At 38.0% G+C, this 21,879-nt stretch overlaps 1 pseudogene; it reads right to left on the bottom strand.

Annotated features, from left to right (window-relative positions):
* LOC138820436 (Golgi to ER traffic protein 4 homolog pseudogene) overlaps positions 1–21,879 on the bottom strand; it is a 29,458-nt pseudogene that overhangs the window by 507 nt on the left and 7,072 nt on the right.

Here is a 21,879-nt window from a genome sequence, read left to right as displayed (position 1 = left end):
ACTCACCTAGATTGACAGCGGGAGGAAAGGGGTGGGAGATAAACACAAGCTACTTGGGATACTGAGAGCTGCTCCTTGAAGGTAAGGGTTGTGCATGAATCTTTTCTATATTTAGTAGACATCAAAGTGTGTAGAATCCTGTAGTTATAAAAATGTATTTCAACATGTACAACAGATGCTCTGTTTATCAAAATAGGAGAGAAATCAGACAGGTGGATTCTATAAATATACAAGCAATATATAGAAAATTTGCTACATTCTATTCCATGATAGGCTCTGGAATAAACTTTGGTTTTCTGTACATACTAGGTAAATATTCATACACTAAAAAACAGAAGTGTAATCCTTTATTACGGTTAAAATATATAGAATATCTTAATGAAATGTATTTGTGGACCTATTTTTTCCTTAATTTCATCCACTCCTGCATTAAAAATGGCTCTAAGAGAAAAGTTTCTAGATGTGTAAAATATGAACTCCATCTATTTCGTTTGTTGAATTTGTACTTTAGATAGGATTTAAGTCCTTATTTCATCTTTAGGCTTAGGGCTAGGAAAAGAATAAGTAATCTCAACAGATTGTCATGCCTCACTTTTAAGGAGAGTTATGTATTTATCAGGAGAAATATGTATTGGTCTTGGTAGCTAGGAAACTTCAAGAAACAAAAGAAAAAGAACAATTCCACAGCAGTCTCAAGTATTTGCATATCTTCAAGTGAACATTAGTTGCTCTTTATTCTATAGTATATTTACAAGGATAGTTTTACAACCTATTTCTAAGCTATTGTCATCCTCCAGAGTAAAGTTCAGGCATGCCTATTGCTCATTATATAGATCGCAGTTGCTCAAACTCAGAACCCATTTTTTGTATAGGTTTCACCTGGCTACCTTTACCTCACTCAGTAGCACTGAGGGCTGGGAGATTTATTTCAAATATTTAAATACACACAAACACACACACACATCACTGGCTTTCACTATTGCTGTAAAAATTAAGTACCTTTTGTCCCTTACCCAAGAGTATCATAAATCGTGTACCATCCATGAAAATGTGACAAGTTCATTATTAACTTGCAAGTAGGTTAAATCTCTAGCCTCATACAATTCTACATATTCATATGAAGAAAAATATATACCTAGAGTTTTGGTGTGCTTCTACATTATGAAGCTCTCAATTTTCATTTTTTTAAAAAATACATTTTTATTGTAAAAATAATGTACAGAGGGGTTAGAGTTTCATGAGGAAGGTAATGAGTACATTTCCTATCAAGCATTGGAAGGCAGCTCAGTGGTAGAGTGCTTGCCTTGTAGGCATGAGGCCCTGGGTTCAATGCCTCAGTACCACATACACAGAAAAGGCCAGAAGTGGTGCTGTGGCTCAAGTGATAGAGCACTAGCCTTGAGCTGAAGAGCTGAGGGACAGCACCCAGGCCCAGAGTTCAAGCACTATGACTGGCAATTAAAAAATCTGTATCAATTTCATCATATTTGCCCTATTTTAGAAATTGGAAGTCACATATTTCCATCAGAAGTAACTATATTTAATGGTACAACTTTCTACGTTGTTTTTAGGACCTAATAATTTGTGGATATGCCCCAAGGCTTTTTACTAAAAGCTGAGGGAATAGGTCCAAAAATGGAAGCCGATAAACAGTCAGAGCATTATTATGTAGCTTTAGTTCACTGTTACAAAAGAGGAGTGCAAATCAATATGATGGTTCATCGTTACAGGACCAGAAGACATACTAGAAACTGACATCAGAGAAGAGTCAGTCACTGTAGGAAAACGCAAACAGGATGCACCAAAGGATGCAATCATCAGTGTCCAAATAAGCAACACAGAATGGTATAAAGTCATTGCAAGCATATATTTGATGAGTGGTTCACATCAAGAATATATAAAGAACAACATCCCAACAATAACAAACAACCTGATTTTACACTGTGCAAAGAATTCAGATGTTTCTCCAGAGAAGACAATTAAAATGTTAACATGCACATAAAGGTGTTTAACGTCACTAATCACTAGGAAAGTGTAAGTCAAAACAATGAAGAATATGACCATTTCATATGAATTAGGATAACTACAAAAAACAAAGTAACAATACTGACAAAAGTGTGGCAAAATTGGAACCTTTCTATGGGAAACAGTATGGCAACTTTTCCAGCAATTCAAAACAGGATTATTCATGCCTGTAATCCTAACCAGTCAGGACAAGAAGCTGAAATCCAAGGATCATCGTTCCAAGCTAGCCTGAGTAGAAAACAGGAAGTGGACCTGTGTTTTAAAGTGGTAAAACACTAGCCTTGAGGAAAAGTTCAGAGACAGTGACCTGGCCCTGAGTCAAGCCCATGACAGAAAAAAAAATGAAAGGAAGGAAAGAGAATTGTCATATGATCCAATGACTCCACTTCTGGGCATATACTCTAAAGCAGGGTCTTGAAGAAATCTTTGAGCACTCATATTCATTTTGTACAATACTAAAACATGGAGGCAATCCAAGTGGCCATCAACAAATGAATACATAAAATAAATGTGGTTTATACATACAGTGGTATATTACTTCAACTTTAAAAAGAATTATTTTGTGACAGATGTTATATTATGGCTGAATCTTGGGGACACTGTACTACATGAAATAAGCCAGTCATAACAAGATCAAATATTGCATAATTCTACTTATATCAGTTACATAGAACAGTCAAATTGATAGAGACAGGAAGCAAAATCATACTTGATGGAGATCTTGAAGCAGAGGAGAGTGGAAAATTATTTAATGAATATAGATTTTAATATTGGAGGATGATATCAGTGTGGACATTGAACTTGTACAATATTGTAAATATACTTACTACTATGTTGTAATCTTAAAATGATTAAGATAATAAAACCTGGGAGAAGAGAAGGAGAATGATGAAAGGGTAAATATGATCAGTGTACATTGTATGCCTATGTGGATATATCAAAATGAAATCCACTTATATAACTAGGTAATGCTAATACAAAGTGTAAAAAGATGATCAATTTTAAATTGTTTGCATTTGACCACAATTTCTGGAAAAAAAAGAAAAAAACAACCACAGACTGGGAAAAAAATTTAAATTTCCAGTAAGCAATAAACCTGGGTTCAAAACTATATCTCACTTAAGTGGGTGAAGCTGTTTTGTAATGTAATGAGAGAAGGCTCAGGAAAATCACCCCTTTTGTACAAAAATACATAGTGAATTTGCCGTAATTTGGATGTTATCATACAAATTTTAAAAATATAATAGCATATGTAGCATCTGAGATATGTTTCCTCTTTTTCTTAAGCTTCAAAGTAGTTTCTACTTGCACACAAAATGCATCATCTATTCTGCTTACAAAACAGTAAAACATTACAGGTGGGGTCTATAGCCCTTAATATACATAGCAATACATCTGAGGTGCCTACCATAATATCCACCCTTCCTTTCTGAATCAATAAAGACACCTTTCCATTTAACTGAACACCAGGCTAAGTAAAACAGTGATAACATTTCCCAATAGTGATAATATTTAGATAACAATGCAGAGAAAAATTTTGGGGAGGTTATTGTGAATGGGGTTGCTCCCTTTATTTCCCTCCCTTCTTGTACATTGTCAGTGTAGAGGAAGGCAACTGATTTTTGTGGGTTTATTTTGTATCCTGCTACTTTGCTGAAGTGATTTATGATTTCTAAATGGATGGAGTACTTGGGATCGAGAAGGTATAAAATCATGTCGTCTGCAAAAAGGGATAGTTTATCTTCTTCTTTTCCTATGCAGATCCCTTTAATACCTTTTCCTTGCCTTATTGCCCTGGATAAGGGTTCCAGGACTATATTGAAGAGGAGTGCAGACAGGGGGCATCCTTGCCTTGTTCCTGATTTTAGGAGAATTGGTTTTAGCTTTTCCCCATTACGTATAATTGGCTATTGGTCTGATATAAATGGCTTTTATTGTTTTAAGAAATGTTCCTTTTATTCCTATTTTCTCCACAGCTTTTAGTATGAATGAATGTTGATTTTTATCAAAGGCCTTTTCTGCATCTGTGGCGATAATCATGTGATTCTTGACCTTGGCTCTGTTGATGTGTTGGATTACATTTATTGACTTATGTATGTTAAACCATCCCTGCATCTCTGGGATGAAGCCTACCTGGTCATAGTGTATTTTTTATGTGTTTCTGGATTCTGTTAGCTAGAATCTTATTAAGGATCTTTGCATCTATGTTCATCAAGGAAATTGGCCTGTAATTCTACTTTTTGGTTGGGTCTTTGCCTGGTTTGGGGATGAGTGTGATATTGGCATCGTAGAATGAGTTTGGGATAGCTCCCTCCTTCTCTGTTTCTCTGAAGAGCTTGAGGAGTATGGGTAATAGCTCTTCTTTAAAGGTCTTATAGAATTCTGCTGTGAATCCATCTAGTCCTGGGCTTTTTTTTGTTGGAAGACTTTTGATAACTTCCTGTACCTCGTTGTAGGATATTGGCTTATTTAATTGTTTACTTCTTCTTTGCTCAATTTGGGCAACTTGTATTTCTCTAAAAATGCATCTATTTCTGCCAGGTTTTCTTCCTTTAGAGAGTATAACTTTTGAAAGTAGTCCGTCCGTTAGGATTGTTTGGATATCTTGGGTACGTGTGGTGATTTTTCCCGTAGCATCCCTAATCCTGTTAATAAGGGTTTTCTCTCTTTTTTTTAAAATTAATCTTGCCAACGGTCCATCAATTTAATTTATTTTTTCAAAGAACCAGCTTTTTATTTGGTTAAATTTGGCTATAATTTTCTGGTTTTCTAATTGGTTAATCTCTGCTCTTAATTTGGGTATCTGGCTCCATCTAGTTTTTTCTTGTTTTTCTAGCTGTTTTAATTGCAACATGAGATTATTTACTTGGTCTGTTTGCATTTTCTTGATGTGGGCACTGAGAGCAATAAATCTGCCCCTGAGGACTGCTTTTGCTGTGTCCCACAAGTTTCTTTGCGAGGTGTTTTCATTTTCATTGAGTTGTAGGAAATGTTTTATTTCTTCTCTGATCTCTTCTGTTACCCAGGCATTGCTAAGAAGTGTGCTGTTCAATTTCCCTGTATTAGAGAAATTTCTGCAGTATGCTTTGTTATTGAGAACTAGCTTAATTCCACTGTGGTCAGATAGGACACAAGGGATTATGTCGATCCCTTTGTATTTGCTTAAGTTCCTTGCATGAACTATGATATGGTCTATTTTGGAGAAAGTTCCATGAGCTGCTGAGAAGAATGTGTACTGTGTTGTTTTAGGGTGAAATACTCGGTAGATGTCAGTTAATTCCGCTTGAAGTATGGCCTCACTTAATTCAGTAGCTTCTTTGCCAATCCTCTGGTTGGTGGACCTGTCCTTTGGTAAGAGTGGTGTGTTAAAGTCTCTTAGTATTATCGTATTGCAGTCTATTTTATTCTGTAAGTTTGAGAGTATTTGTTTAACCTATGTGGGTGCACCAATATTTGGGGCATATAAGTTGATGATGGTAATATCCTCCTCTTGGATTGTTCCCTCTATTAATATGTAGTGTCCGTCCTTGTCTTTCTGTACTGATTTTAATGAAAACTTTATTTTGTCAGATATCAGGATAGCTACCCCTGCTTTCTTACTGGGGGAATTTGATTTGTAGATCCTTTTCCAACCCTTTACTCTGAATTTGTTTGTATGTTTGGCTGAGTTTTTGGGGTTATGAAGATACAGTGTCGTTTCATCTGCACAAAGGGATAGTTTAACTTCTTCTTTCCCTATGAGGATCCCTTTAATGTCTTTGTCTTGCCTTATTGTCCTGGCTAATTGTGCCAGGACTATATTGAAGAGGAGTGGAGAGAGTGGGCATCTTTGCCTTGTTCCTGATTTTAGGAGAATTGGTAGTAGCTTTTCCCTATTACTTATTATATTGGGTATTGGTCTGTTGTGTATGGCTTTCATTGTTTTAAGAAATGTTCCTTCTGGAAGTGGCGCTGTAGCTTTAGTGGTAGAGCACTCGCCTTGAGCTGAAGAGCTGAGGGACAGCGCCCAGGCCAAAAGTTCAAGCCCCACGACCGACAAAAAAAAAAAAAAAGAAATGTTCCTTCTGTTCCTATTTTCTCCACAGCTTTTAACATAAATGAATGTTGTATTTTACCAAAAGCCTTTTCTGTGTCTTTGGAGATAAGCACGTCAATCTTGACTTGGCTCTGTTGATGTGTTGGATTACATTTATTGACCTATGTATGTTAAACCATCCCTGCATCTCTAGGATGAAGCCCACCTGGTCATAGTGTATGATTATTTTGTGTGTGTTTTCTGGATTCTGTTAGCTAGAATTTTGTTAAGGGTCTTTGAAGGAAATTTGTCCAATTCTCTTTTTTGGTTGAGTTTTTGCCTGATTTGGGGATGAGTGTAATATTGGCGTCATAGAATGAGTTTGGGATAGTTCCCTCCTTCTCTGTTTCTCTGAAGAGTTTGAGGAATATGGGTATTACTTCCTCTTTATAGGTTTTATAGAATTCTGTTGTGAATCCATCTATTCTTGGGCTTTTCCTTATTGGAAGACTTCTGATTGCTTCCTGCATCTCATTGTGACATAGTGGCTAATTGATTTACTTCTTCTTTGCTCAGTTTGGGGAACTTCTGTTTCTGTAAAAATGCATCCATTTCTGCCAGGTTTTCTTTGTTTAGAAAATATAACTTTTGAAAAGACTCCTTTAAAATTGTTCAGATATCCTGGCTACTTGTGATTTTTCCTATGGCATCCCTGATCTTGTTAATTTGGGTTTCCTCTCTTCTTTTCTTAATTAATCTTGCCAACGGTCCATCAATTTTACTTATTTTTTCAAAGAAACAGATTTTTGTTTTATTAATTTTATCTATTATTTTCCTATTCTCTATTTCATTAATTTTCAGCTATTAGTTTGATTGGCTTTGTCTAGTAACGTTGGGTACCATTTTTTCATGTTTTTCTAGCTGTTTTGATTGCAATATGAGATTTTTTACTTGGTCTGTCTATTTTCTTGATGTGGGCACTGAAGGTAATAAATTTGCCCCTTAAGACTGCTTTTGCTGTGTCCCACAAGTTTCTTTGTGATGTATCTTCATTTTCATTGAGTTGTAGGAACTTTTTAATTTCTTCTTTAAGTTCTTCTGTTACCCAGGTTTTTCATAGAAGTGTGCTGTTGAATTTTGATGTATTTGAATAATTTCTACGGTTTGATTTATTATTGACAAGTAGCTTGATTCCACTGTGTTTGGACAGGACACGGGATTCGGTCAATCCCCTTGTATCTGCTTAAGTTCCTTGCATGAACTATGATTTTGGAGAAAGTGCCATGAGCTGCTGAGAAGAATGTGTATTGTTGTTTTAGGGTGAAATACTGGGTAGATTTCAGTTAGTTCTGCTTTTGGCTTCACTCAATTCAGTAGCTTCTTTGCCAATCCTCTCTTTGGTAGACCTGTCCTTTGGTGAGAGTGGTGTGTTAAAGTCTCCTAGTATTATTGTATTGGGATCTATTTTATTCTGTAAGTTTGCTTAACATATTTTGGTGCGCCAATGTGTGGGGAATATAAGTTAATAATGATAATATCCTCCTCCTGGATTGTTCCCTGTATTAATATGTAGTGTCCTTCTTTGTCTTTTTCTATTGATTTTAATGAAAAGTTTATTTTGTTAGATATCAGGATAGCTACTCCTGCTTTCTTACTGGGGGCATCTGATTGGTAGATCCTTTTCCAACCCTTCACTCCGAGTTTGTATGTTTGGATGAGAAGTGGGTCTCCTGAAGGCTAAAATGGATGGGTCATGTTTTCTGATCCAATCTGGAGTTCTTTTTCTTTTGATTGGTGAATTAAGACCGTTAATATTAAGAGATAATACAGAGAGATGCATTGTGGTCCCTGTCATGCCCTGTTTCTATAAGATTTTCTTCTTTCCTTTCCTTCTGTGCTTGCTCAGTTAGAATTCTATTAAAGCCTGTCTGGTGTGGGTCCCTGTTCCTGGTTGCTTTCTTCAGGTTGTGTTCCCCCTATTGTATTCTTTGTAATGCTGGCTTAATGTTTATGTATTGATTTATTTTTCCTTTACTTTTAAAGTTTTTCAGTTCTCCATCCACTGTGAATGCTAGCTTTGCCAGTTATATCAGTCTGGGTTGGCAGTTATTGACTCTCAGGGCTCGTATGGTACTTCCCCAGGCCTTTTTTGCATTCAGTGTCTGTGTGGAGAGATCTGCATTGATTTAATTTTTTCCCATTGTAGTATACCTGCTTCTTCATTTTTGCTGCATGCAAGATTGTTTCCTTATTTTTCAGATCTACCATTTTTTACTATAATGTGTCTAGAAGTGTTTCTCCTGGGATCTTGCTTCTTTGGTATTCTATATGCTTCTGTTATGTAGGTAACTTGTTCTTTTTTGAGATGGGGGAAAGTTTCACAGATTATCTTTTTGAATAGGTGTTGCATTCGCTTGCTTTGATATTCCTCACTTTTGTCCACTCGAATTATATGAAGGTTAAATTTCCTGGAACTATCTGCTTGCTCTTGGATTTCCCTTTGGCATAATTTAAGTGATTTTTTTCCATATCTGAGATTTTTTGGTCCAGTTGGTGTATTCTGTCTTCTGTATCTGACACTCTACATTCCATTTTGTTCACTCTGTTAACTACAGCTTCCATTGTGGTTTGCATGGACTCATTTCTGGATTCAATGTTGGTTCTCCAAGTACTAATCTCACCTCTTAATGAGGTGTGTGCTACCTCTATTTTTGTACTAATCTCACCTCTTAGTGAGGTCTGTGCTGCCTCTGTGTTTGTACTAATCTCACCTTTTAGTGAGGTGTGTACTGCCTCTATTTTTGCATGCACCTCCTGTGTGATACCTTGCATCACTTTCAATATTTTGTCCCTGTGTTCTTTAAATTTCTGGTCTATTTCTCACTTTAATTCTTGAGTCATTACCTACTGCATCTCTTGGATGTAACTTTGTCTTCCATTCCTGCTTTGCTCCCACTGGGCCTCTCCCCTGCGTAGCTGCTGGCTTTTGGGGGTAGCTTGCTATATAGGGTGTTGATAAGGCTTGTAATTTTTTTTCTGTTATTTTCAGGGATTATTGTAGACTAATCTGAAATTTTGTTTTGGTCAATAGATGTCTGCTTTGCTTGGTTGCTGTTTCTGTGCTGGTAGAGAGAGATTATACCTGCCTGGTCTCAGTTCTGTTGGTGGCCAACCTCTAGCTTCTACTCTGACCGATGTAGGGTTCTGTTCTCAGCTCTCTGCTGTAGAACAATGGCAGTTCCCACCTATAGAAGGGTTGAGCAGCCTAGAATGTTCCTGTTTATTCCAACAGGTGCTCTTGGTGAGATCGGATGTGCTGGATGTACTCTCCCATTTGCTGGAGTCTGCTATGGGCTCCTGATTTTTTTTTTGGCCGGTTGTGGGCTTGAACTCTGGGCCTGGGCGCTGTCCCTCAGCTCTTCAGCTTAAGGCTGGTGCCCTACCATTAGAGCCACAGCACGACTTCTGGCCCTTTCTGCATATATGGCGTTTGGGAATCAGATCCAGGACCTCATGCACACAAGACAAGCACTCTAATCCTGAGCCACCTTACCAGCCTGACCTCCTGACTATTATCAGGTGCTGGCGGCCTGCGTTGTCCAATAACCAGCCTAGGATATATGGGTCGGGTTCTGGTTGGGTTTTGGCTTCTGGTTCTCTTGTGCTGGACGCCTGATCTTTTGCTGTCAGAGGCATGATTCCAAGGCGGGTGCAGTTCCTTGTTTTTCCCCCCTCTGCTGAGGCATATGCTAAGCTTCTGAATTCAGTTGGGAAGAGTTGGTTGTGTTGCTCAGGCACTGGATCCCCAGGCCTTGTCCCGGCCCCTGCCCTGGGGCATGCCAGTTGGACCTGTGCTGCTGTGTATCCTGCCTAGGTTACACAGCCTGGAGTACACATTTCAAATTTCTTCCACTGTAGGCTGTTTTGACCCAGGGGCACTGTTCCTGGCTTGGGCATTTGCGCTCCCTTCCAGGGGCGCTCTTGCTCTAGCCTGGCCAGCTGGGTGTGCTCCATGGGCTGGTGGAGCTCTCAAACTATTCCCAGTTTAAGTGGATCCTGTGGGGGAGGAGTCTGGGTCAGGGTCTGGGGATTCCCACCAGTTCTGGTCTCCCTTGAGGGATACACTGTCCCCTGGGGAGTACTCACCCTGGAGTTAGTTGTTGTTTCTGTGTGATGTAGGTCATTGGTTGCCATTGCAATCAGAGTTCAGTTGAGATGGTTGTGGGCTGGGCAGGGTGGTGATGGCTCTGTGTGTTTCACCTCAGTCTCTGTCTCTGTTGATGCTGTTTGGGTTGGCGCCACTGGATGGACCTCCGGCCAAGGAGTTGGGGAAGGGGTAACCAGTTAATGAGATAATAGTCTAACAGACTTTCTTACTCAGGTTGTCTTTAAACCTCGATTATCAGATCTCAGCCGCCTGAGTTGCTACGATTACAGGCATGAGCCACTGGCACCAGCTTTTTTGAAAAAGCAACAATTAATAAGGCAGATACCTTAGATCATGCCTGTAATCCTAGCTACTCCAGAGGCTAAGATCTGAAGATGATGATTTGAATGTAGTGGTGCAAAAACGTTTGTGTGAGTCTTTTATCTCCAATAAACTGCTCAAGAAAATCCAGAAGTGAAGCTTTGGCTCAAGTGGTAGAGTGCACTCTTGAGCAAAAAAGAATCTCAGGGACAGCACCTAGATCCTGAGTTCAAGCTCCATTTCTGGCACACACACACACACACACACACACACACACACACACACACACACACACACACACACACACACACACACACACACACACACACACACACACACACACACACTGAAAAGTAAATAGACAATGTGAAGAAATCAAGGACAAAAAAAATGAATATTGTAAGGACTTTTGGGTTTAGAGGCATGACTCAGTTTGTAGGACAATAGCTAATGATTGAAACTTTCAGGTACCAAGGACTTAAAAAAAAGAATTATCTGCCCTGTATTTCACTTTTTTCATATTCTCATTTGGGAACTATTTTCTTTTTAAAAAATAACAAATATTGCTGTTTTAGTGGTGATATACAGCATGGTTACCTTTCTCTATGTCAGGTAACTAGTACATTTTCTTCCTTTTACCTAGTCTCATCTGTTCCCCCATTCTCATCCATTTCCTCCCTCCCATCTAGACCCTCGAGTTCCATAGTTCACTTTCAACAATGTCCAGTACAGCCAGTGGGCTCTACTGCTGCAATTTTTCATCCACTTTCCACTGATTCTGTACCCTTCCCCTATCTTTCCTTAGATGTGCACGCATATTATATAATGTATATTGGGTTAAGAATACAGAGTCATCACAAAATGAATAGATGAATTAAGACAAGTTCCTTTGTTTCCTTATCTTTGTAATTTTATTCAGTTATATGTATTGTTTTATACACATAAGAAGAGGTGCTTGGGTATTACAATTTTGTGATTTTCTCCAAAGCCTGTCCTCTTCTGTTCTTATTATATATGATGCCTAGAATCATGTACAGATTGTCATATCCCCTTGAGTTTTAAATCTAACTTTCACATATCAGGGAGAAAATGTGCCATTTGTCTCTATGATCTTGGCTTAACTTTCTTAACATGATTTATTCTAGTTCTATCCATTTCCTTGCAAATGACATTATTTTTTTCTTTCTAATGGCTCTTTCTGTAAAATTTCATTGTATATAGATAGCATAATTATTGGATCCATTTATTTATTGTGGGGCATCTGAGTTTTGTACATAACTTGGCACTGTGAATTGAGCAGCAAGGAACATGGTTATGCAAGTGTCCTTGTCATATTATGGTTCATGATTCTCAGGTTAGATGCCTAGAACTGGTATGGGATGGTATTAGAGAAGGCCTGTATTTAGATTTTTGAGCAACTTCCAGACTGCTTTCCAGAGTGGTTGTATTAGTATACATTCCCACCACCAGTGCAGTAGGATTCCTTTTCATCCACTTCCCAACAGCATTTGTTTTCAGAATTCAGAATATTTGGGTAAGATGGTACCTCAGGATTGCTTTGATTTACATTTTTATGGCCAGGGATGATGAACCTTTTCTGATGTTTCTTTGCCATATTTACCTCTTCTTCTGAGAAGTCTCTCCTTACCTCCTTGCCCATTTAGTGATTGGTTTATTAGGTTTGGGAGGGGTAGTTTCCTGAAATCCATGTATACATTGAATATTAGCCCTTTGTCTGATGTATTGCAGGTAAATATCTTTTCCCAATTTGTTGGTTGTCTTTTTAGTTTAGTGGCTATGTCCCTAGTCTTTGAAGAATTTCTTTCCTTAGATGTAGTCCAATTTGTTGGGTCTCTATCCTATCTGTTGTGTCCCTGGGACTCTATTCAGGAAGTCCATGCCTGTACCTACAATTTCTAATGCCATCCGTATTCTGTGTTACAGTAGTTTGGCTGATTTTATGGTAGTTAATCCATTTTGAATTGATGTTAGTGCAAGCAGAGATCCACTTCTAGTTTTCTGACTATAGCTGCCCAGTTTTCCCAACACTAATTGTTGAAAAGGCTATGATTTGTGTGTGTGTGTGTGTGTGTGTGTGTGTGTGTGTGTGTGTGTGTGTGTGTGTGTGTTTGTGTGTTGGTTTTGGGGCTTGAACTCTGGTCCTCAGCGCTGTCCCTCAGATATTCAGCTTAAGGCTAGTGCTTGAGCCACAGTTCCACCTCCCATTTTCTTGTGCTTTATTGGAGATAAGAGTCTCATGGTCTTCTCTGGCCCTGCTGGCCTTGAACAACGATCCTCAGATCTCAGCCTTCTGAGTAGCTAGGATTAAAGGCATGAGCCACAGGCAACTGGCAAAGCTATGTTTTTCCACTGTACATCTTTCACTCCTTTATCAAACATCAGATGATTGTAAGTATGTGGTTTTATTTCTGGGTCTTTTGACCTTTTTTAATACATTTTCAATGTAAAAAATAATGTACAGAGTGTTTACAGTTACATAATCTAGGTGATGAGTACATTTCCTGTCAAGCATTATTACCTCCTCCTTTGTTTATCCCCCATCATGCCTTCCCTCCCCCCTCCACAGCTACACTCCCCCTGATCCCGCCTAAATTCTGATGATCGTTTTTCCACAAAGTGTCTTGTGCATCTCATTATTACAATGGGTCAACCTGTATCTCTATTTAAGCATTTTGTTTTTTCCCTTCCCCTCCACAAATTAGAGAAGCATATATAAAATATGCATGGCATCGACATTACATACAGTGAAAACAGCGGTTATACCATGGGGGAGGAACATACAAAGAACAAAAAAATCACATGATATATTGTAAATACGTTAGAAACAAGAGAAAGAAAGAAAAAACCACTTATGTCCCTATCTTGTGGTTCATTTCACTTATTTGGTCATATGTACATACCTTTTCTTTTTGGAGTGCAGGATAAATGTGTGCCAATGGAAAATGACCCAGTCTATGTTTAGGAAAACCAATAAGTGAGGTCCAAAATCTAGTTTCAGTTGACGAAAGGGAATCTGTCCTCACATAATATCCAGAATAATCTGTCCTGCTGCAGGGGATCCAATATCCAATTGAGAAATTATAATCTCTCCCTCCCACGACTCAGGAAAAAATTCTATCTTTTATGAGGAAGTAGATCTCTTTGAGGACTCTGAGGCAGAATTGCTGCCTGAAGGCAACTTAGAGGCCAATCTAGATTTCGAGATTCCTTCACCTCTTCCTGGGAAAATTTTTCTTTTTCTTTTTGTCCTTATTGTTGTAAAATGTTCATTCTATTTATTTTTCTAACGTTATTAAAATGCCAATGTTTATATTATGTTATACAATTCATGAATCCTAAATGTGGTTTTTTTCAACCTACAATCTCAAGCACCATGCACTTGTTTTGTTTGTGGGAAAACACAGAGTAAGAGGGGGCTGTACAAGAGAGACTTATGGATATAAAGGGGACTGTTAAATGCACAGGCAGTGGCAAGGAAGCCAGGCCATGCCTGAATGAGGTGATAAGGTGGCTCCAAAAGCTCTAGGACATAGCAGATCAGATGTCCTTAGAAAGCAGTTCTGTCAATTGTGACAAATGCTACAATGTTTATAATGGTATATGGGACTCTCTTCCAACAGTGAATTCAAGTCTGTATACATATTTATTGTGCTTTGGGAAATATTGAAGAAAAATTTGGCTCCAATAATATCCAAAATGTACTTAGGGCTGAAAATATTTGACAAAATACATAGGAAATACCTATATTGGAAAGTAAAAGCCATCATCAATAGAAGAAAGAAGGCTTACATAGATGGACAAAGACAAAGTCAGGAAGGAAAAAAATCCACTATTAAATCAGTTATATGCAAATATTTGTTATGTTCTTTATATTTTTATAGTATATTATATGATGTATAAGAATGAATATGATTTTTCATACTACAAAGGCATTTATCACTTTCAGTCTTGAGTATATTTTTCACAAATCTAGTGTAAATCATTATTGGAGAAAGTGGTAATATAACTTTGATTATAATTATATGAATATATTTTTTGATTCTATATATAATACTGATTATAAATAGATGAATAAATATATACACATATTTTCATATCTGTCTATGAAGTGAATAGAATGAAACTTAGTACACTATGTATAAAAAAGCAGCTATGAGTTGAGTATAGGAGTCTCAGGTCTGTAATCCTAGTGATGTGGGAAGCTGGGTTCTGAGGTTTAGTCTCTCTTACCCCCATCGCATTAGATTTTGAGAGGAGTCCTTGGCCCTCCAGTGTAACAAAAAGACACACATGCAGTGGGATCACACTCCCTGCACCCAGAGGAAAGTCAATAGAAATCAGAACAAGCCTCTTATCTTATGACAGTATACTCAGTTCCTGTGCCAAGATGGACATCTGTAGAACATCATATTGAAAGTTTGCATTCCCTCCAAAAGTGTTTCTGACTATGCTGAATTAAACCTCATTTTACCTTCCAAGCTTCAAACACATAGAAATATGTCAATGGCTCAAGAGAGATGGAGAAAGACTTACAAATACACAAAATTGTATACTCTGCTTCAGTAATTCAATGACAAATCATCAAAGGCATGTTTTGAATTTTTCTTTCTTTTTAAGGAAATGGAAATATAGAGTTCATCAGGGAGTGGGTGATAATTTGGTTGCTGAGTTGTAGAATGCACTTCTGGGCATGGGACACACTTGGCTTGGTGAATTTCTGTGGGGATGTGTGTCCTCACGCAGCTTCACAAAACAATAGCCATAACTTCTATGATGCCACAGCCATCTTTCCATAGCAGGAAATAGGTGTCAGGCACTGATCTTGCCCTGAAGTGGACTCAGCGACACAGAAAGGCACAAAGAATGCTAGCCACCAGACTTCAGCTTGAAGAGCTGGCTTGACCAGAAACTAGCATAAATTGAGCTGGAGAAGGCTGATCTCCAAGTAAGGTTCCTGAGCACTAAGGACCAGGCATTATTACAGATGTTGGCGAAACAGATGTGAACGTGGATCTCTCCTTAGCAATTTCTTGCTGAATAGAAAACCAGAAGTCATAATGATAATTTCTATAAACCAGAGACATGACATTGGTCGTTTTGTGGCAACAACTTCAAAGTGGGGATGCGAGGAGACATCCCTGAGAAGGAGATAGTTAGCTTGAAAGCCATCATCCATGCAATTATCTAGAAGCAGGTACTGCAGGCAGTAAGAACAGTAAGTACATCCCCAATTAATGGGAATGGACGTGACTTGCTTCAGAAAAGGAAAACAGCACTGACATGCTTGCTTGTGAAGTAAGAATGGAAAGCTACAATGAAGAAAAAAAGATCAGAAATGAAGATAAGAATAAATTAGATAGATATTGGATGCTGCGGGTTACAAAATGAAAAATTCTCATGTTATTCTAAATCTAACATGGCCCCTGGAACCAAAGTGCTCAAATAGGAGCTAGACACATATGATTCACCGAGAGAATACTTTTAAAATGTGACTCTAGCCGGGCTCTGGTGGCTCACAACTGGAATGCTTGCTACTCAGGAGGCTGATACCTGAAGATCATGTTTGAAGCAAGCCCAAAGAGTTAATTTGGAAAGACTGTTCTCCAATTAACCACCCAAAATATCATGTGAAACAACTGGTAGAGCACTAGCCTTGAGAAACAAAAACTAAGGAACAGTACCCAAGCCCAAGGTTCTAATCCCTGGAATACATAAAACCAAGAATCCAACAAATAAAATTTAGTGCTCAGTAGATCATCACTTAGCATTCTAGTTCCATATATTTGGTATGACCTTTGGAAATTATATCCTTAGCAAATGCTCTCCTCTGATATTCTCCTTCATTATCCGCTTTCAAACCCCTGGCATCACCAATGTCTGCTCCCATTTAGCATACCAGTCTGCCACTGGAAATTTTTTTTAATTTAATTTAATTTTATTTGTGAACATAGTGTACAGAGGAGTTACAATTACATAGGCAGGATAATGCGTACATTTCTTACCAAGCATTGCAGCCTCCTCCTTTCTTTACCCTTCACATCCCTTCCCAGCCTCCCGCCTCCCCCATCCCAATCCTTCTCCTTCCTCCCCTCCCTCCCCCCCCCCCCCAACACCGACGTTGTAAAGCTCGTTTTGGACATGACAACTTTACTTCTCATTGTTGCAACAGGTACAACTGTATCCTTAAACAACTGGTTTTTCCCCATCTCCTCCACAAGTTATACTGACATCAAATATAGTGAAAGCAGGGGTTATACTGTGGGGGAGGGACATACAAAGCAACAAAGAAATAATCTTATAAATGCATTAGAAACACATGCATGGAAGAAAAAAAAACATTAAAATACACATCTAAGGGTTCATTTTCCTGACATCACATTATCTGACCTTTTCCGCTTGACTCATACATATACTAGATATTACAAATAAGGGAAACCATGGGACCTATGTTTCTTTGGGCCTGGCTTACTTCACTTAATATAATTTTTTCCAAGTTTTTCCATTTCCTAACAAATGGGGCAATGTCATTCTTTCTGATGGAGGCATAGAATTCCGTTGTGTATATATACCACATTTTCTTGATCCATTCATCTACTGAGGGGGATCTGGGTTGGTTCCATATCTTAGCTATGGTAAATAATGCTGAAATAAACATAGTTGTGCTGGTAGCTTTAGTGTGGTCTTGTTTGTAAGCAATTGGGTAAATGCCCAAAAGTGGGATTGCTGGGTCATAGGGGAGTTCTATGTGAAGTCTTTTGAGGAACCTCCATACTGTTTTCCAAAGTAGTTGAACAAGTTTACATTCCCACCAACAATGAAGTAAAGTTCCTTTCTGTCCACATCCCCTCCAGCATCTGTTGTTGTTAGAGTTCTTGATTTTTGCTGTTCTAACTGGAGTGAGGTGATATCTCAATGTTGTTTTGATTTGCATTTCTTTTATGGCTAGGGATGTTGAACATTTCTTCATGTGTCTATTGCCCTTCCTTCTTTCTTCTTCAGAGAAGTTTCTCTTTAAGTCTTTCGCCCACTTATTTATTGGGCAGTTGTTTCTTTGAGGATTTGTTGTTGGGGCGTTTAATTTTTTGAGTTGCAAGTATATTTTAGATATGAGACCCTTGTCCGTTGTATGGCTAGTAAAGATCTTCTCCCAATCCTTGGGTTTTCTATTGATCTTGCTAGCTATGTCATTTGCCCTGCAGAAGCTCTGCAACTTTATGCAATCCCATTTGTCCAACCTTTCTTTCATTTGTTGTGTTTCTGGGTCTCTATTCAGAAAATTTCGGCCTGAGCCAAGGAGACCTAGGGTTTCTCCTATTCCATCCTGTAATGTTTTCAGAGTGTTTGCTTTGAGTTCAAGGTCTTTGATCCATTTGGAGTTGATTCTGGTGCAGGGTGATATATAAGGATCTAGCTTAAGTTTTCTACATGTAGTTAACCAATTTTGCCAGCACCATTTACTGCCACTGGAAATTTGAACATATATTTTTATTAATCATGACAATTCTGATAATCTTTCCATACACATCAAATGAGTAGTAACTATATTCCTCTATTCTGTGTGTTTTAATCCTCCTTTGAGTTAAAAAGCCTTAACTATTAAAAACTGTAGAAGAGTTATCAAATTAATTCTACCATCATCATTTTTCCACCCAATCTTGTTACATTAGTTATGTGAATTTTTGTGTCTTTATATGTTGCTCCGCCACAATATAATCCCTGTTTTCACTGCATTTGATGTCGGTGCCATGCATCTTCTATATATATTTCTCTAGCTTTGGGAGGAGAGGGGAAAAATCCAAATGCTTAACAATGGATACAGCTTGACCCCCTGTAACAATGAGATGTAAAAGACACTATGTTGAAAAACTTACTTTACAATTTAGGCAGGAAGGAAGGAGAGAGGAGGGAGTGTACTTCTGGAGGTGGGAGGGAAGGGATGGTAGGGGAAAAACAAAGGAGGAGGTAACAATGCTTGATAGGAAATATACTCATTATTTTGCTCATGTAAATGTAGCCCCTCTGTACAGTATTTTTACAATAAAAACATTAAAAAGGATACTATATGAAAGTTTGCACATGATACCTTATAACTATAATTCTTTGAAGAATTAGGGTTTTACACAAACATCCTGATTGCTTTGCCAAAGGATAAAAGATTTAAATAAGGTACCTAGCATCTTGGAAGGAAAATACTATTGGCTTTAGATCAAATTCATTTATCTAATACTGAGGAAATGAATTTCAGAAATGGCAGAGGCAACGTGTATCATAAAAATAACCTTATGAGGTACAACCAGGATGCCCAGATCAAACTTCCTGGAAAAAAGCAATGAATGAAAAGCTACTAATACTTCTAAAATGAGCCTATTGGTGATGGTTCATGCTTGTTATGCTAGGTAATTAGAAGTCAAAGATGAAAGGATATCAATTGAAAGCTTGGCCAGGAAGAAAACCTTCCTCTCTGCAACCAGCAGACAGGAAGCATCAGCTCTGTGCCTGATGCCCAGCTGGCTGGACGGTCTCTGCCCACATTCCGACACACAAGACCAACCCAATCTGAAATATTATCAAATACATTCAAATAATATCTCCTGTTTGGGAGATAATCTTTGAAAGATATAACAAAAACATTTCACTGATTTCCTTTTGAAAAATTCAGAATGAAAGGGGAAATATGTTCTCACTGACTGAAGGGTAAGTTAACGACCAGAATGATGTTAATGGGGGTAGAAGCGCATTTGGTAACTTATCCACTCAACCATCTTTCCTCACTTCTTGTCACATATCCTGAGCAGTGAGATTTTGTAATGCAAAGTATGTGTGTGAGCATGCAGCTTGTAAAAGTAGTAATGAAATGCTAGGCACTGGAACACAGGCCTGTAAAACTAGCTGCTCAGAACCCTGAGATATGAGGAACTCAGTTCAAAGCCAACATAAGAATAAAAGACTCTTACCTTCAATTTACCAGTAAAAACAAAAAGATGAGCTGTGCTTCAATTGCCAGAGTGCTAGCATTGCATACAAAGCTAAGGGACATCCAGGCCCTGAATTCAAGCCCCAGTACTGGCTCTCATACACAAAAAGTAACCATGACAACATCACAGGTTATAAATATATTAGCAAGGGATGTAGGAGAATGGGATGATGACAGCATTTACCTCACTTTTAGTCTCAAGCATTCTGTACAGCGTAGCCCAATCTGTGAAAAGCTCTAGGTGAAATCTTCCTCAAAATCAGATTCATCCTCATATCCCTCTGCACATTTATCACACACACACACACACACACACACACACACACACACACACACACACACACACACACACAAAAGTCTATATATTGCCATCTAATTTTGAAATATATAACCATACACATATGCTTCAGAATTCTGTGCCCTTGATTAGGTTACATAGGGAGCACAATATATCCAGGGTCTGGCTCATTCTTCTAATCTTAGCTGCTCAGGAGGGTGTGATCTGAGGATCACAGTTTGATGCCAACCTAAGCAAATAACTCCTCAAGATTCTTATCTTCAATTAAGAAGCAAGAAGTGGATATGTGGTTCAAGTGGCACAGTGACAGCATTGAGTAAAATAATCTAAGCAAGATTTCCAGACCCTTAGTCCAAGCCTGTGTACTGGCCCACTAACACTCCATAAGCCAAAAATCCCTGAAAGACCAAACCAAAAATATGTCAATTTTTTGCTAACTTATGAAGTGAAATCCAATAAGGCAACATAGCTTTTGGTTGTTGAAGATTTGGTTGGAAAACCAAAAATTCAACGTGTGCTTAAGTGATATAACAAACAAGCAACGAAATAAAAATTTCCCAATAAAAATCTGGAACCCCTGACCAAGAGATTTTTTTCTACGTTTTTGAAAATTACTTATTTTTCAGTAAGTGAAATAGTATAAACCTTTATTGTAAGTTATAGGAGTCAGTTTAAGCTCCAAGGAAGTGAATGTAAAACTAAAATCACACACAGCATTACAAGTTTCTATGCCTCTGGTGAGACACTAGAAATCTGTAATTGTGTAGCCTCTAGAAAGGAGAAGGGAGATGCTCAGCATCATTGGTCATAAAAGAAATGCAAATCAAAACCACATTGATTCCACCTCACCCCAGTTAGAATAGCCATTTTCAAGAGAACAAATAATAGCAGATGTTGACCAGGATGTGGCTAAATATGAACACTACTACACTGTTGGTGGGAATGGAAGGCAGTATGGAGGTTCCTAAAAAGACTAAACATAGAACTCCCGTAAGATCCAACTATCCCACTTCTTGGCCATCACCCAAATGATTTCAAAATAGAGCACAATAAGCTACCAGCACAACTATGTTCATTGCAGCATTGTTTACCATAGATAAGATATGGAACCAACCCAGTTGCCTCACAATAGATGAATGGATCAAGAAAACGTGGTATATTTACTCAATTTTATGCTTCTGTAAGAAAGAATGATATTGTCCCTTTCACAAGAAAATTGATAGACTTGGAAAAAATCATATTAAGTGAAGTAAGCCAGGCCCAAAGAAACATAGGCTCTATGATTTCCCTTATTTGCAATTAGTATTATCCTGTTAGTCCTGACAGAGGATTATAATAGCTGAAGTACTATAAACATATGTGTGATCATACAAAATGATGCTAATTGAAATGAACACGAAGATATTGAAACAACAGGTCTTATTTTGTTTAGTTGTCAACCTTGATATAGCCAATGTACAGTAACTAGTTCTTTCTTTTTACTTTATTTCATTTTTCTTTTCAAATTAGTTTTATCCCTGGCAATTCTTGTCTTTGATTCTGGTACCCTCCATCCTATATATGCATGTATTTGAGGAAAGGGAAGGGAAATAACAAAATGCTGAAAGATGACCCAGTGCAACAATAATAGGTTACATTAAAGCGGGAATGATCTTTACAACAACATGGGGGACATGGGGGGAGGAAGGAGTGGAGGGAAGGGATAGACAGAGAAAAACAATAGAGTGGGAAACAATTTTCAATGAGAAATGTAACTTATTCGTGTAAATATAACCCCTCTGTACAGCATCTTTACAATAAAATATTTTTAGTGTAAAAATGAATTTTTCCCATCAAATGTCAAGCTGATACCTTGGGAACTTCTGAGTTCATGTGAAAGAGTGTTTTAGGAGTTTCAAGAAGCTAGTACTAAGTACAAATAACCACAATTTAGTGATGATAAGAAAAGCTCTTTTTATTGTACTATATGAACAAAAGAAAATTTCTTTTTGTTTCTGTTCACTTAGAACTCTCTTTGCCATCTGCATTGTTCCAAAGTCAAACTAATCACTTATCCTTATCTTTCTTTGGTATCTAGC

This window comes from Dipodomys merriami, unplaced genomic scaffold, assembly GCF_024711535.1.
Source record: "Dipodomys merriami isolate MVZ:Mamm:240054 unplaced genomic scaffold, mDipMer1.0.p SCAF_885, whole genome shotgun sequence".
Lineage (NCBI taxonomy): Eukaryota > Metazoa > Chordata > Mammalia > Rodentia > Heteromyidae > Dipodomys > Dipodomys merriami.
Note: the sequence above shows the minus strand (reverse complement) of the source record. Positions and strands in the feature narration are given on the sequence as shown.